Below are 13,796 nucleotides of genomic sequence, written 5' to 3' on the forward strand. Positions count from 1 at the left end.
AGGAGAGGAGACTGGGAGGACTCCATTCATAGAGATTCCTAACTGTGGCAGGCAGAACAGTGGCCTCCAAAATGTCCAGGACCCACCCTGGTAACCTGGGAATAGATTAGGGAGCGAGGCAAGGAGAATTAAGGTCCCAGATGGAATTAAGGTTGCTAATCAGTTGACCTTCAAATAGGGAGATGATTCTGACACTTCTAATAGAACACTAACATCAGTGTTCTATTAGGAGGTACAGGATGATGGTCACGAGCCATGGGATGCCAGCAGCCACTAGCAGGTGAAACAGGCAAAAGAACGGGCTCTTCCCTGGAGCACCTGGAAAGAATACAGCCCTGCCACCACCTTCATTTTAGCTCAGGGAGACTTGTCACAGACCTCTGGCTTACAGCACAGTAAGATAATAAATTTGTGTTGCTTTCAGCCAATAATTTTTGGCAATTTCTTCCATCTGTAATAAAAAAACTACTACACAAATTAAGTAACATTAATCATATATAGGACAGTTAATGTTACTGGAAAAATTGCTAGTTTGATGAATTTCCATTTCCTCTCCCAAAACACTGAAAGGGCTTCATTTTCTGGTGTGAATCTCAGCTCTGCTCTATCTCTGGGGACCTCATGTGCCTTATTTTTAGTGGAGAAAATGGAGTCTGAAGGCCGGTGTCTGAATGGAACCCTGCCTGGGACCTATGTGACACTCTAGGGACAAAAAAAGCAGGTAAGCCAGAGGATGGGGGAGGGAAAGGTTTCATTCACCATAGACAGTGAGGTAGAAAACCTGCAAAATCCCATCTTCCTCAGTAGAGGTGATGACTGCAAAGTTCTGCCCACTGTCCTCAGGGGCCAGGTTCTCAATACTCAGTGATGACAAGCTGGGTACATGAACCTTCTGCTTGAATTTATCCTCCAGGCTCCACCAGATTGGAGAGTCGGCCCCTCTGTGGACTCGCAGCAACTGTGTATGATTTGACGGAGTACCCAAAGCCCACAGAACCTCCTCCAGCTTGGCTCCTCAATCTACTCTGAGCTTCTCAATCACATTCAACAAGACAGAACCTCCTCGGATCCCCTTCAGATGAATGGGGGCTCCAGAATCCTTCACTGCAGAGCCATGTGCTCCAGAAGTGTTGGCTGCTGTGCTGCAGACACCTGGGGCATGGAAACAGGAAACGTGAGTATTTCCTCATCAAGAACAAATGAGAGAACCACAGAACTTTGGTTCAGAGTCACAGAAATCCATCCAAAATCCTCCCTTGATTCTGGGAAGACTGCCTAGCTTAATGGACTTGAAGCAATTCTGGAATCAAGTCCTAGTTCTAGTGGAGTGTGATCTTGAACAGGTTCCTGAACCCGCCGATCTTCTATTTTCTTACTTGCCCCATAATGACAGTAAGGATCAAATGAGATCCTAGATCAAAAGCACCTAGCACGTTTTCTGGCATATGCTAAGTGCATAACTGCAGGAGGCAGCTTCTAACATGGCTCCCAAGGATGCCTCCCCAGTGTGTGCACATCCCTGTGTAATGCCCTCCCTTGGAGTATGGGCTGCGTTGATTACTTGCTAATGCAGCAAAAGTGATGGAGTGTCCCTTTTGTCTGGCTCACACCCTCTGTCTCCATCAGTCTCTCCTGTTCAGGCTGATGAAGCCTGCTACCACGTTGTGAGCTGCTCTGTGGAGAGGGCCACATGGAAGGGAGCTGAGGGCAGCCTCGGGTAAAAACTTCATTCCAGTCTCTGTGACCCTGAGCCACAGTATTCAGCTGAACCACACTTGGATTCTGACCTCCATAAACTGTGACACAATGCCCCATGTTGTGTTAAGGAACTAAGTTCTAGGGTAAAAGCTCACACAACAATACATAACTCAGGCAAAGATGAAGGTTGCTTTCCTTTGCCTTTCCTTCTAGGAAGGGAATTAGTCAGGATAAGGTAGAGCAGGATAGGATGGAAGTGAATTAGACAGGTTGTCCTGTGGCAACAATTAACAAAAGTCAGGGACTTAGAACAAGGGGAATTTGTATATTACTCACACTACATGTCCTGCAAGGGATAGTGAGAGAAGGGTCATGTCATGCATGGATGGAGGCTCCACACCTTGTAACAGCTCCATATGGAACCCACACCCTCCTCACAGCATCCTCAGCCCCCACGGTAGAGAAGGGAGGAGACAAGAGAGGTACCTGTGAGGCGTTCTCTGCACTGTCCAGAAGTGATGTCATCTGTGCCCATATTTTCTGGACAGAACTAGTCAGGAGACCCTAACTTCTAGGGACTGAAAGTGTGGGGGAGCAGATGGACTGTTTGCTTGTGCTGTGTCCCTGACACCAAGAAAACACTTCCCTACGCAGTGCCCATGAGGCCCCTGGTCAGTCTCCCTCAGTCACTGTCTCCCACACAGCCCTGACCAGTGGCCACAGCCATCTCAGTCTGCCTCCTCCTGAGCCCTTCCTTGCCCACCAGGCACAGCCACAATGAACTGAGAGACCTCTGTTCTTCCTGGGGACCAGGGTGGGGCCAATCTGGATCTGGGAAACTGCCACAGGACATCCTTGATCTTGAAGGAAGAACCGTCTCCTCCTTAAAGCAGCTCAGGTCCACCTGGGTTTCCTGCTAAGTTGCAGGGTGCCCGGTGCTCTGTCTAATGTATAAATTTCTCCCTATTTCCAGCCAGTACCTTGCTGCTGTCCTTACACCCATCCCTGGCTCTCACTGCAAGCAGAGCGTAGCTCATGCAAATCCTCAGATGTGGAAGTATTTCAAATATTTCTGTTTCCAGTTATTCACTAACTCAGTTCACCAGGCCCCTCATCTGGGCTAGGGCTCCACTCCCTTCCTTCAGCTCCCTTAAGGGACTAGACCGCACCCAAGGCTCAGCATCCCTTAGCACCAGGGCTACAGGCCTTCAGGATCCATGTCACAGGGTTAGTGGGTTTGTCAGTCCATTTCTGCATTGCTGTAAAGAAACATCTAAGGCTAGGTAATTTATAAAGAAAAGATTGAAATGGCTCTGGGCTCTGCAGGCTGTACAGGAAGTGGAGAGCCAGCATGTGCTCCTGGTGGGAGCCTCAGGAATCTCACAGTTATCATCAAAGGTGAAGGGGTGCAAGCGCAAGAGATAAGGGGGAGGTGCCACACACTTTTAAACAAGCAGATCTCCTGTAAACTAACTGAGCAAGAACCCACCGAGCACCAAGGGAATTACGCCAAACCATTTACAAGAGACCTGCCCCCACGATCCAATCACCTTTCACCAGCTCTCCCATCAACCATGGAAATCACATTTCCACATGAGATTTGGAGAGGACAAAAACCCAAACCAAGTGCTGTGCCCTGTCCAGTTCTGCCTAGGACCATACAGGAGAGGCAGCAAGTGTTCAGCCACCAGCCTCCTCTTATCACCTCCAGCTCCTCCGCAGTCCTCCTCCCACATCTCACACTCCTCTGTCACCCAGTTCAAGAGGGGGCCTATGCTCTCCCACAGAGCATTCTGGGGCACAGCACAGACATCTGACCTGGCCCACAAAAGGTTGTGGAGGAGAGCCAGATGAGGCTGTGCTGCCAGAGCCCTCTAAACAAGCCAGAGCACAAAGGCCACGGTCCAATGGGTCCCCAGACACAGTGCCCGCTTGTCAGTAGCAGAAAGGGTTAGAAATGCACTCTCTCCTTCTCCTAGCTCCGCCCCCTTCCTTTATGTACCCACGAGATGCTGAATATTTCAGGGTTCTTTGAGTCTCAATGAGGAAGAGTCCAGCTTAACCTGTCCTGGAGTAATATGCTGGCTGGGGAATGGAGACCAGTGATACCCACTAAGTAGAGGCTGCTCCTGGTGGATCTTGCCACATGGACAGAAGTCAGACAAATTTCCACTTTTCTAATTGCAGTGAGTGCTGGGACACTGCTGTGATTGGCAATTGCACCTTCTCTGAATCAGGTTCGCTGTTCACAAATCCAAACTAAGTGAGGGTGACCGTCAACCAAAGTGGCCTAGCCCTTCCAAGTTAAAGCCATTCACAGGGCTCAAGACTGTCCCAAGGAGGAGGGGATGAGAGAGACTGGGGTGAGACAGCCAAGGATTGGGGCAGTCATTTCCACTAGATCTTGAACCCCCATTATGGGAGTAGATGCACCTCTGTGACCAGGTGCAGGTAGAGGGCCAGAGAGCAAACAGGTGAACTGAACTTGCTCAGGACCCTCATTAACTCTCCCTTCGTAGGAAGATGACCATCCGAGGATCAAATATTTCTGAAGGGAGGTGTTGGCCATGATATTGAAGCTTCAGGGAAAAGGCCATCTGGCCTTCCATGTCCCAGGGTCCTTCCCTGATAGTGGGAAGTGGCCCAAAGAGGCCAAAGATGCAGGGACCATGGGAGAGAGCCACTTTCAACTCACACATGGCCTCTTTCCAGGACAGCCACCTCACAGACCCAGAACCTTGGACCACTGCCCTCTCCAACAGTGAGCTCCCACACTGCACCCAACATCTATACAGTGACATCCCCACACCTATACTCCCCACAGGAAAGTACCCCACAGGAAGGAAGTGTCTTAAGATCCTAAAGGTCTAGTTTCTCTTTCCCCAAAATGTGACCTGTTCATACTGTACTTTCATAACCAAGGGAGAACACTTGGGGAAATGTTTTGAAAGACTTCTTTGAGGGTAATTTTCTTTGGTCATTTATCTAAAGATTCAGCTGTCAAAATTTATAAACAAAGAAGAAAAACAAATTTAGTTTCCAGATGGGCACCCCAGGATACATGGAAGGTGATGTTACAGACATATTTATTAGACTCTAGTGTCCCCTGGTCTGGAAGGCATGTCCTTGAGGGAGAGAGAGAGGGACTGCATGGGTTAAATTGTGTCCCCCAGAAAAGATATGATGAAGTCCTAAACCCAGCACCTCAGAAGGCAACTTTATTTGGAAATCGGATCTTTGCAGATACAGTCCATTTAAGATGAGGTCATGAGGGTGGTCTCTAATTTAGTATGACTGATGTCCTTATAAAAAGAGGGAATTTAGCATAGACACTGAAATGCAGACAGGGAAGACAATGGGAAGAAACATGGAGAGAAGGTGTGTGTAGATGGAGGACTGGACTGATGCAGCTACAAGACAAGGAACACCATCGATTGCCAGCAAACGCCAGAAGCTAAGAAAGGGCAAGGACAGGTTTCTCTTGTTATGGAATGAATATTTATGTTACCCCCAAATTCATATGTTGAAGCCTTGACAGCCAGTGTGACTGTATTTGGAGATGAGGCCTCTAATGAAGTAAGGCTTAATGAGTTAATAAGGGTGGGGCCACGACCCAATAGTATTAGTGTCCTTATAAGAAGAGATGTCAAAGAGCAAGCGAGTTTTCCTATGCATATGTTCTGAGAAAGGCCATGTGAGGACATAGAAGACAGCCTTCTGCAAAACTGGAAGAGAGCACTCACCAGAAATTTAAGTGGCCACAGCCTTGATCTTGAATTTCCAGTCTCTAGAGCTGGGAGAAAATAAGGCTCTGTTGCTTAAGCCATCCAGTTTATAACATTTTATTATCGTATCCATAGCTGACCAATATACCCCTGCAGATTTCAAAGGTAGCGTGGCCCTGTCAACACCTTGATTTTGGGCTTCTGGTCTCCAGAACTGTGTAACAATAAATTTGCGTTGTTTCAGCCACTCAGTTCTTGTTATCTGACAGTCCTGGGAATCTAATGCAGGAACTCAGGTAAAGTGGTGATATCGTTGAGCTGTTTGTTCCCTCTAAATCACATGTTGAAATTAGATCCCCAGTGTTGGAGGTGGGCCCTGGTGGGAGGTGTTTCAGTCATGGGGGTGGATCCCTAACTAATGTCTTGGTGCCATCTTTGTGGTAATGAGTGAGTTCTTGCTCTATTTGTTCTCGGGAGAACTGATTGTGAGAAACAGCCTGGCAGCAACCTCCTGTCTCTCTTGCTCCCTCTCTTGCCATGTGATGTCTGCTGCCCTTCACCTTCCACCGTAAGTGGAAACTTTCTGAGGCCATCACCAGAAGCAGATGCTGATGCCACGCTTCTTGTACAGCCTGCAGAAACATGAGTCAAACAAACCTCTTCTCTCTACAAATTACCCAGCCTCAGGTATTCCTTTATAGCAACACAAATGAACTGAGACAGGTGGCACCCAAAGATTAGAGGCTGACCCTTTCAGGGATTCCTGGAGAGTCAGGGCTGGGCCCTTGGCCAGCAAATCACATGAGGCGCAAGCTCTGGAATGAGACAGACCTTGATTCAATCCCAGATCCACCGTATTTACTAGCTGAGTGATCTTTAGCAAATTGTTAAACTATCTAGCCCTTGAGTTCCCACAGATGAACAATAGAGATAATAATTGCAAGTATTCATGGTCTCCTACAAGCATTAATACAGATGATATATTTTTAAAAAAGCACTCAACAGTAGTGTTTCGCTGCTATGATTATTACTATTATCAGGGCCCAACTGCCATGGATTGCCACAGTTACTGCAGGTGAATTTCACCCATTGCTTTCCCTGTCTGGGAAAGAGGTTGCCCATCTTCCACGAATGTCATTCCCAGTCCCTACATCTCAGCAGCTCCTTCAGATACTGAATTTCTGATGATTCTCAGGACACTTCAAGGTTGGAGGTTACAGATTATTATCCCCATGAAAAAGGCTGAAGAGACTGCATTTTAGCAATACCAAGAGTTTTTAAAAAAATTTTTTGATTTTAATCAGATTATACATTAATTTTTTTTTTTAAATTTTAAAGGAGGGGGAAATTAAGGAGATTGAAATTGAAGTCTTTCTCCTGTCTCTGACTCCCATTACCTGGTTCTGGTTCCTAGAGGCAGGCACTACTATCAGTGTCTTGTGCTACCATGCAGAGATAGTTTATGCACTGACGTGCACACATGTGAATCTCCACATACACAAAACATGCTACGTGACTATCCTGTTCTTTGCCTTTTCTCAAAGCAACACTTGTTGGATCCCACTTGGGATCTCTACACCTGGATGTGTCCCGTGTCCTGTCTGCATACTGTTCCTTGTGGGGCTCTAAAGCTCTTCTGCTTCTGATATTTAAGTTGTTGCTTGACACCACAAACGGTGTTGCAATGAATACCCTTGTATTTGTTTCTTTGCACATGTCAGTGTGTATATATTGGGCAAAATGATTAGGGTGGGTTTAGTGGATCAAAGGCAAACATACCTAAACTTTTGATTGATGTTATTACCTCCAAAGAGTGTTCTTATCTATATTCCTACTAATAATATTTAGGTTTCTCACCAATACATAGTGATCAAACTTTTCGCCCTTTGTCAAGTTGATAGGAGAAAATATCTCCTTATTGTATGAATGAGTATTTCTTCTGTAAATGATACTCATCATTGTCATTTTAGATCACTAAGTCATGCTTACTGCCTTTTTTGTGAACTATGAACTATTAGCTAATGTGCTTTATCCATTGGGGTTTTCTTTCTGCTAGTTTATAGGAGTTACACTTATTTTAAGAAAATTAGCTTTTTTTCTAACATAACACAATTTTTTTAGTTTATTTTTCAAATTTACCTACAGACTATTTGCAATGCCAGAATATTATTAGCATAAAGTCCAATGTATCCATTTTTATGACTTATTCTTTTTGTATCTTGCTTTAAAAGATAGTCCGCAATTCAAAAGTAGGTTTTTAATTCTTTCTTGGTTTCTTTAAGTACATATATGGTTTTAAATTTTATGTTTACTCTTAGATACATCTGAAATTTATTTTAGAGTCAACTAAGTGACATAGTTGGCTGGTGTCACCTGTCTGTGACACGACTCTGGTTTCACAGAGTGGTGAAAAGTTTGGACTTCAGAGCCTGTGAGAATTAAGTCCAGGTCCTTTATTTTCTGGCTGTGTGAACTAGAGCAGCTATTTAACCTCTCTGACTTCAGCTCTCTCATATGTGATATGAAAACAATGAAAATGCTTACTTCATTGAAATCTTCTTTGGGTTTAAATAGTGAAAATGTTGCAGTACAGTGTTCAGTAATTGTCCTATTAACATGAGCTGCTCTCTATGTCATGATGAGTATTACTTCACCAAGCCCACCTGGAATCAGAACCAGATGTTCCCAGCTTCCAGGCTGGTATCCATTTCTCCGCAGCAGCCGCCCCTCTCAGGGGTCGTCTCCTGGGTCCAAGGATGAGTCCTAGATGGTTAAATCTTTCTGGATTAAATCCCATAAGTGGCTGCAGAGTGTCAAGCTCCACTCAAGACCTTCTTGTTTACCAAAGCCTTGAGTTTAAAAGGAAGTTCATTGCTGTGTCCACACAGACCATCATCAATTCCCATATTACCAAGGAGCAAAGAATATCTTTGTGGTGAGGAGAGTGGTAAAGATGGCTGGAAGGTCTGGGTGCAACAGCTCACACCACCCATAATCCCGATACTTTGGGAGCCACAGGCCAGAGGATGGCTTAAGGTCAGGAGTTCAAGACCAGCCTGGGAAATATAGTGAGATCCCATTTCTACAAACAACAAAAAAATTTTGAAGAAAAGAGAGATCACTTTTGATTTCAAGTGTGAGCTAAAAAAATTATATTATTAATTGTATTTGGTTTACCCATTTTCCCCTTTCTTTAGTAGGTTGTTTATAACATAAAAGTGTTATATGTTACATTGAAAATTATACAGGGTGCAGAGTTGCTTCAATTCAAAATGTGGCTTATCCCAAAGGAAAACACTTTAAATGGTGTGTATCCTCCAGGCAGTCATCTGTGTACCCACAAATACCATAGAACTTGTGATCACAGGGCATCTATTGGTAAATTCATTTCAGCATTCCTGCTGGCCAACAGAAGTATCTTTGACGCTCCCTTTGAACGGGTTATTACATCCTACTAGGCCCCTCATTAATTAATGAGTAAGTATCCCATCCCTCCCTTTCAGAGTTAATTGCGTGGTTAAATACACAATTATTGGCACAACAATGGACACAAAACATAAGTGCTCTATTGAATATAGGGCTCAAAAATACGGTCCCCTTTCTGAATGGGGGAAATAAGACAAATGGACTAGCTAGAGGGACAACATTTCAGATTCCTCAGAGGGACCTTCCTAAGGCATTTTCTTGGATAATACTGATCAAATTAATGTTTGTCTTTCCCCTTGCCAGCACTGAAAGAGGGATCATTGAGAAATAAGCAAGTCTTTTCTGCAAAGCAGATAGGAAAATGTCTGGCTGAGGCTTTTATTAGCAGCTTCTAAATGCCACAGCTGCACAAGGCCTTTCTGATTGCAGTGTACAGACCACATTTCTATACACTGTGGGAAGGGGGTGGATGTCTGATATGATTTGGATTTGTGTTCCCACCCAAAACTCATGTCAAAATATAATTCCCAATGTTGGAGGAGGGGTCTGGTGGGAGGTGATTAGATCATGGGGGCGGACTTCCCACTTGCTGTTCCCATGATAGTGAGTGAGTTCTCACAGGATCTGGTGGTTTAAAAGTTTGTGGCACCTCCTCTGCTATCTCTTCCCCCTTCTTTGGCCATGTAAAAAGTGCCTGCTTCCTCTTCGCCTTCTGGTATGATTGTAAGTTTCCTGAGGCCTCCCCAGCCATGCTTCCTGTACAGACTGCAGAATCTGAACGTCAGTTAAACCTCTCTACTTTATAAACTACCTAGTCTCAGGTAGTTCCTTATAGCAGTTAGAGGACAGACTAATACAATGTCTTTCAGCAGGTGGCCTGAGGGCAAAGGCCCCTGACACTCCTCTCAGGAGCAGAGGCAGAGAAAGCAGAGGCTCAGGTGGAGGGGGCTGAGAGAGGAATAGTCCCTTCCTCCATCAAGGGCTGAGGAAGTGGCCACAGGGACACCCAGGGCCTTCTCTCTGAAGAAACTTGAAACAGGCTCACTGGCTGTCAGTGCCTGTCAGGCCACAGGCTAGGACAAGACAGGATGGGGAGACAGAGCAGAGACCTTGATAGGGTCACAGGAGTCACCAACTCCCAGAGCCTCACTGATGAGAGGGGACTTAGGGGTGATTCTGCCCAAGCTCCTGCTTTAACAGAGGAGGGGCTCTCTAGGGGGTAGACTTGTCCTGGGTCACGCAGGGCAAAGCCAGACCTGGAGCCCACTTTCCCCCCCAGCCCAAGGCCTCCCCTGCAGGATACTGCCTGTGAGCTCCTCCACTCTCACCTGCCCTCCCCAGAGCTCAGCTGCACTGTCGTCTGAGCCCACCAGGACTGAAAAGCTGCCATGGCCTCCACCTCAATTACCCTCTCCTTAAAAGGGGAAGCAGGTAATTTCCGTGGCAGTGCAGAGCAGGGACTTCTGGCTGACAGAGAGTTAAACAGCCAGCCTGGACAAGCTCACTTCCTGGATGAGGGAACCAGGGAGAGAGGAGGCTCAGCTCTCAGGCTGCTAGGAAGGATCTGCCCCAGAAGTGGGATGGTGAGCACAGCCAGGAGGAAGATGAGGGAAGACTCAGAGAGGGAAGGAAGGCAGCAGGATCTCTCTGATCTACAGAGATGCTAATCCTGAAGTAGAGAGAACAAGCCAGGGAGTGGTTGGTCATTTATAAGGTGGAGCTAAACATTCATTTAAATTGTATAAAATTTCAAGGTCTGTAAACAACATAAAAGATTGCTCATTTGTCTGACATAGCCCCCATCAGCACACTCACAAACCAACAATTCATGTTTGATGCCCAAACTGCACTTCTTGGTGCCATCTCCATTGTCTCATGTCTCTGTCTGGAGCCCCTAATGCACAGACCCTTTCTCCTCCAGCTCCCTGCTGGCAGACCTGGGGTGGGCATTCAGTAAGTGCTGTTATTGTTATGGTCAGAGTGTAGCAGGACGAGCGGCAGACAAAACTCCTCAGACACCGAGTTACAGAAGGAAGGGGTTTATTCGGCCAGGGGCATCGGCAAGATTTCAGTCTCAAGAGCCAAGCTCCCAGAGTGAGCTATTCCTGTCCCTTTTAAAGGCTCACAACTCTAAGGAAGTGCAAGTGAGAGGGTCGTGATTGATTGAGCAAGCAGGGGGTACGCGACTAGTGGCTGCATGCACCAGTAATTGGATCGGAACAAAACAAGATAGAGGTTTTCACAGTGCATTCCTATACAATGTCTGTAATCTATAGATAACAGAATCAGTTATGTCAGGGGTCGATCTTTAACTACCAGGCCCAGGGTGCGGTGCCGGGCTGTCTGCCTGTGGATTTCATTTCTGACTTTTAGTTTTTACTTCTTCTTTCTTTGGAGGCAGAAATTGGGCATAAGACAATATGAGGGGTGGTCTCCTCCCTTAAGAGGTACCCAAAAGTTGAGGACCACCCTCACCTGCAGCTGCCTGTGTCTCTGGGAAATTACATGTGAACTGAATCACCCTCAGGCTCCTTCCTTCCCTTCCACATTTTCCCATTTAAACACATGTTCAGGAAGGGTGTAAAAGTTTAAGAATGATTAGGACAAATATCTCATCCCCACCTTCATCATCACTGCTTCACCACCCATCCCTCTCCCTAGGTCAAGGGTGAGCTAGAACAGGGATAATCCAGAAACCACAGAAAAAATGTATCCAACTCTGGAGCTTCAGGATTCCTAAGAGGACACAGAGCAATTTCACAGTGATGTTCCTTCCACAGACAGCCTCTGACCAAACTTCACTGCAAGGGGGCTTGTCTCATTCAGTACCACAGAGGTCAGGCCTGATGGAACAACCAATTTCAATTTCATTCCTTCCCAGTGGTTCCCTGAGAGAATCACTTTCCTTGTCTGAACACAGATCTCTTACCCCTAAAATGAGAGAAATTCTAAGTTGTTTCCTTCTTTCTTTCTCTCTCTGTCTTTACTTCTTCCTTCTCCTTCTCCCATCCTTCATTTCATCCTTCCTTCCTTCTTTTTCTTTGTTAAGCAATCTTCTAACCCCAGTGCCTATAAAGAAAACTCTACACAGTTAGACACACTTCCAGATAAACAACGTTGTAGAATTGGAGAAAGCCTACATTTTGCTGTTGAAAGAACTGGGATCTAACTTCTTGCTATTGCAAAGCTTATCGTTCCTTCAAGAACTCCTGTTTTATAAGTGCTCTCTAACCATTAGATTTGGTCCTGTAAGTTAGTTCAGTTAGTGGCTGGGATATAATTTTATTATAAATGCAAACATAGCATTGTTCATAAAATAGCAAATGTGATATACAGCTTAGATTAGGATAGTCTTTCTTTCAGTTCACTTTTTGCTTAACATTCTGTGTTCTCTTTCTCACTCTCCATGTTTTCCTTCCCAATTTTATGCCCTCCTGTAGCCCATGTTAGCAATCTACTGATTCCCTCCACATTTTTAGCGTAGTCTTAGAAACATATAGGTGTATAAACACTTAAATTTTGATGGCTGTGTTTCCTTTTATAAAATGAAGATTGCATTGTATTCAGGTTCCTGAATCTTGGTGATGGGAATCTATGCATCTTACCTCATGGAAGCTGAACATTCCTTTCAGATAACTAGAACATTTGCTTTTGTAAGCTTCTATCATATGCCATGGAACAGATACTCCTCAGCTTGTTCAATTGTTCCTGAATTGATGGGCCCCTCCTGTTTCTTTCCAGGGTTTTTCCTAGAACAGTGCTGTGATAAACATGGTTTCATCTGAGGGTCTGAGCAGCATTTCCGAGTGGAGGAAAGGCAACTCACAGGGATGTGAAGTGTCCCCACTATAGACACATTTTACCCTAATATAAGTTCTTTTTAACATTTAAAATGAACACTAAACAAACTCCAAAAACAATTTTAAGGTTGAGACTTTCAAGGGCCCTCTCCTTTTTGATGATTTGCTTAGAGCTCAGCCCTGAGCCCAGACAGTGGGTGAAGTTTCCCTTAATGTAGCCAAGGCAGCCCTGGCTCAGGGTCCCATCCTCCTCACCACCAAAAACACAATTCATTCCTTCCATCCTGGGACTCCAATCAAATATGTTGCATTTGTTAATCATAACAGAGTCTTTTTCTCTTTTTGTTGCCCAAAGACATCAGAACCGGAACAGCCCACCCAGTGGTCAGGGCCCAGCTAGCCCAGCCCCATGCAATTGCCCTCCCTTCCCAAGAACCCTGCCACTCACTGAGGAGGAGGCTGATGAATACCAGGAGCATAGTTGCCCGGCAGAAGGACCGGTTCTTGGAGCAGGGCCCCATGGCAGGCTGCCTGATGGCCTGTTCAGCTGCAGCGGAAATAGAAGAGGGGAAGAGGTAAGAAAAGAGGACAAGCTTGATCAAGGAACCCTTTACACTCTTCCGCACTTCAAGGGCAGGGCCAGCAAGTTACTACTGGGGAGACAGCCCGCCAGTCTAGAGAAAGCCATTCAGCTTTTTCATCCCCTCCCAGCCCTTACAGTACTGCACATGGTTGATAAGTAATTGCGGAAGAGATAAAGGTACAACCTCATTCTGTGATGTTCCTGGCAGTGTATTAGACAGGTCCCCTTCTCTCAGGCACAGCCAGTTTGCTGTTTTCTCACACCCTCCCCTGACACTTACCTGCTTCCCTGAGTTCACAGCTCTGCCCCAGGTGGCCCTGGTCACCAGTGTCAGCCTATCGTCAGGCACAGATGTCACCCTCTTACAGCAAGGCTGGGCTATGCCCTTCCGGAACTTGGTGACTTTCCTTTGTCCCTACCTCATATAGTAAGTTAAATTTCTTTTTCCATTTTTCAAAAACTTTACCTCTCAGTTGCCTAAGTAAGAAGCTGTAAGCAAAAGAACAAATCTCCTGTAGAGATTGGTAACTCCCCACATCTTCAACGCAAATATCAGCATTTACT

General features: G+C 45.7%; 1 long non-coding RNA gene across 1 annotated transcript; it reads right to left on the bottom strand.

Annotated features, from left to right (window-relative positions):
* Nucleotides 1-12,459: 12,459 nt before the first annotated feature.
* On the bottom strand, nt 12,460-13,512 carry LOC117075689. Its single transcript, XR_004434086.1, has 3 exons — nt 13,417-13,512; nt 13,098-13,196; nt 12,460-12,609 (listed from the first exon to the last, which is right to left on the bottom strand). It is a non-coding gene; the product is annotated as an uncharacterized LOC117075689 (long non-coding RNA).
* Nucleotides 13,513-13,796: the final 284 nt, after the last annotated feature.

Source organism: Trachypithecus francoisi, unplaced genomic scaffold (genome assembly GCF_009764315.1).
Source record: "Trachypithecus francoisi isolate TF-2019V2 unplaced genomic scaffold, Tfra_2.0 Lachesis_group5, whole genome shotgun sequence".
In the NCBI taxonomy this organism is placed as follows: Eukaryota; Metazoa; Chordata; class Mammalia; order Primates; family Cercopithecidae; genus Trachypithecus; species Trachypithecus francoisi.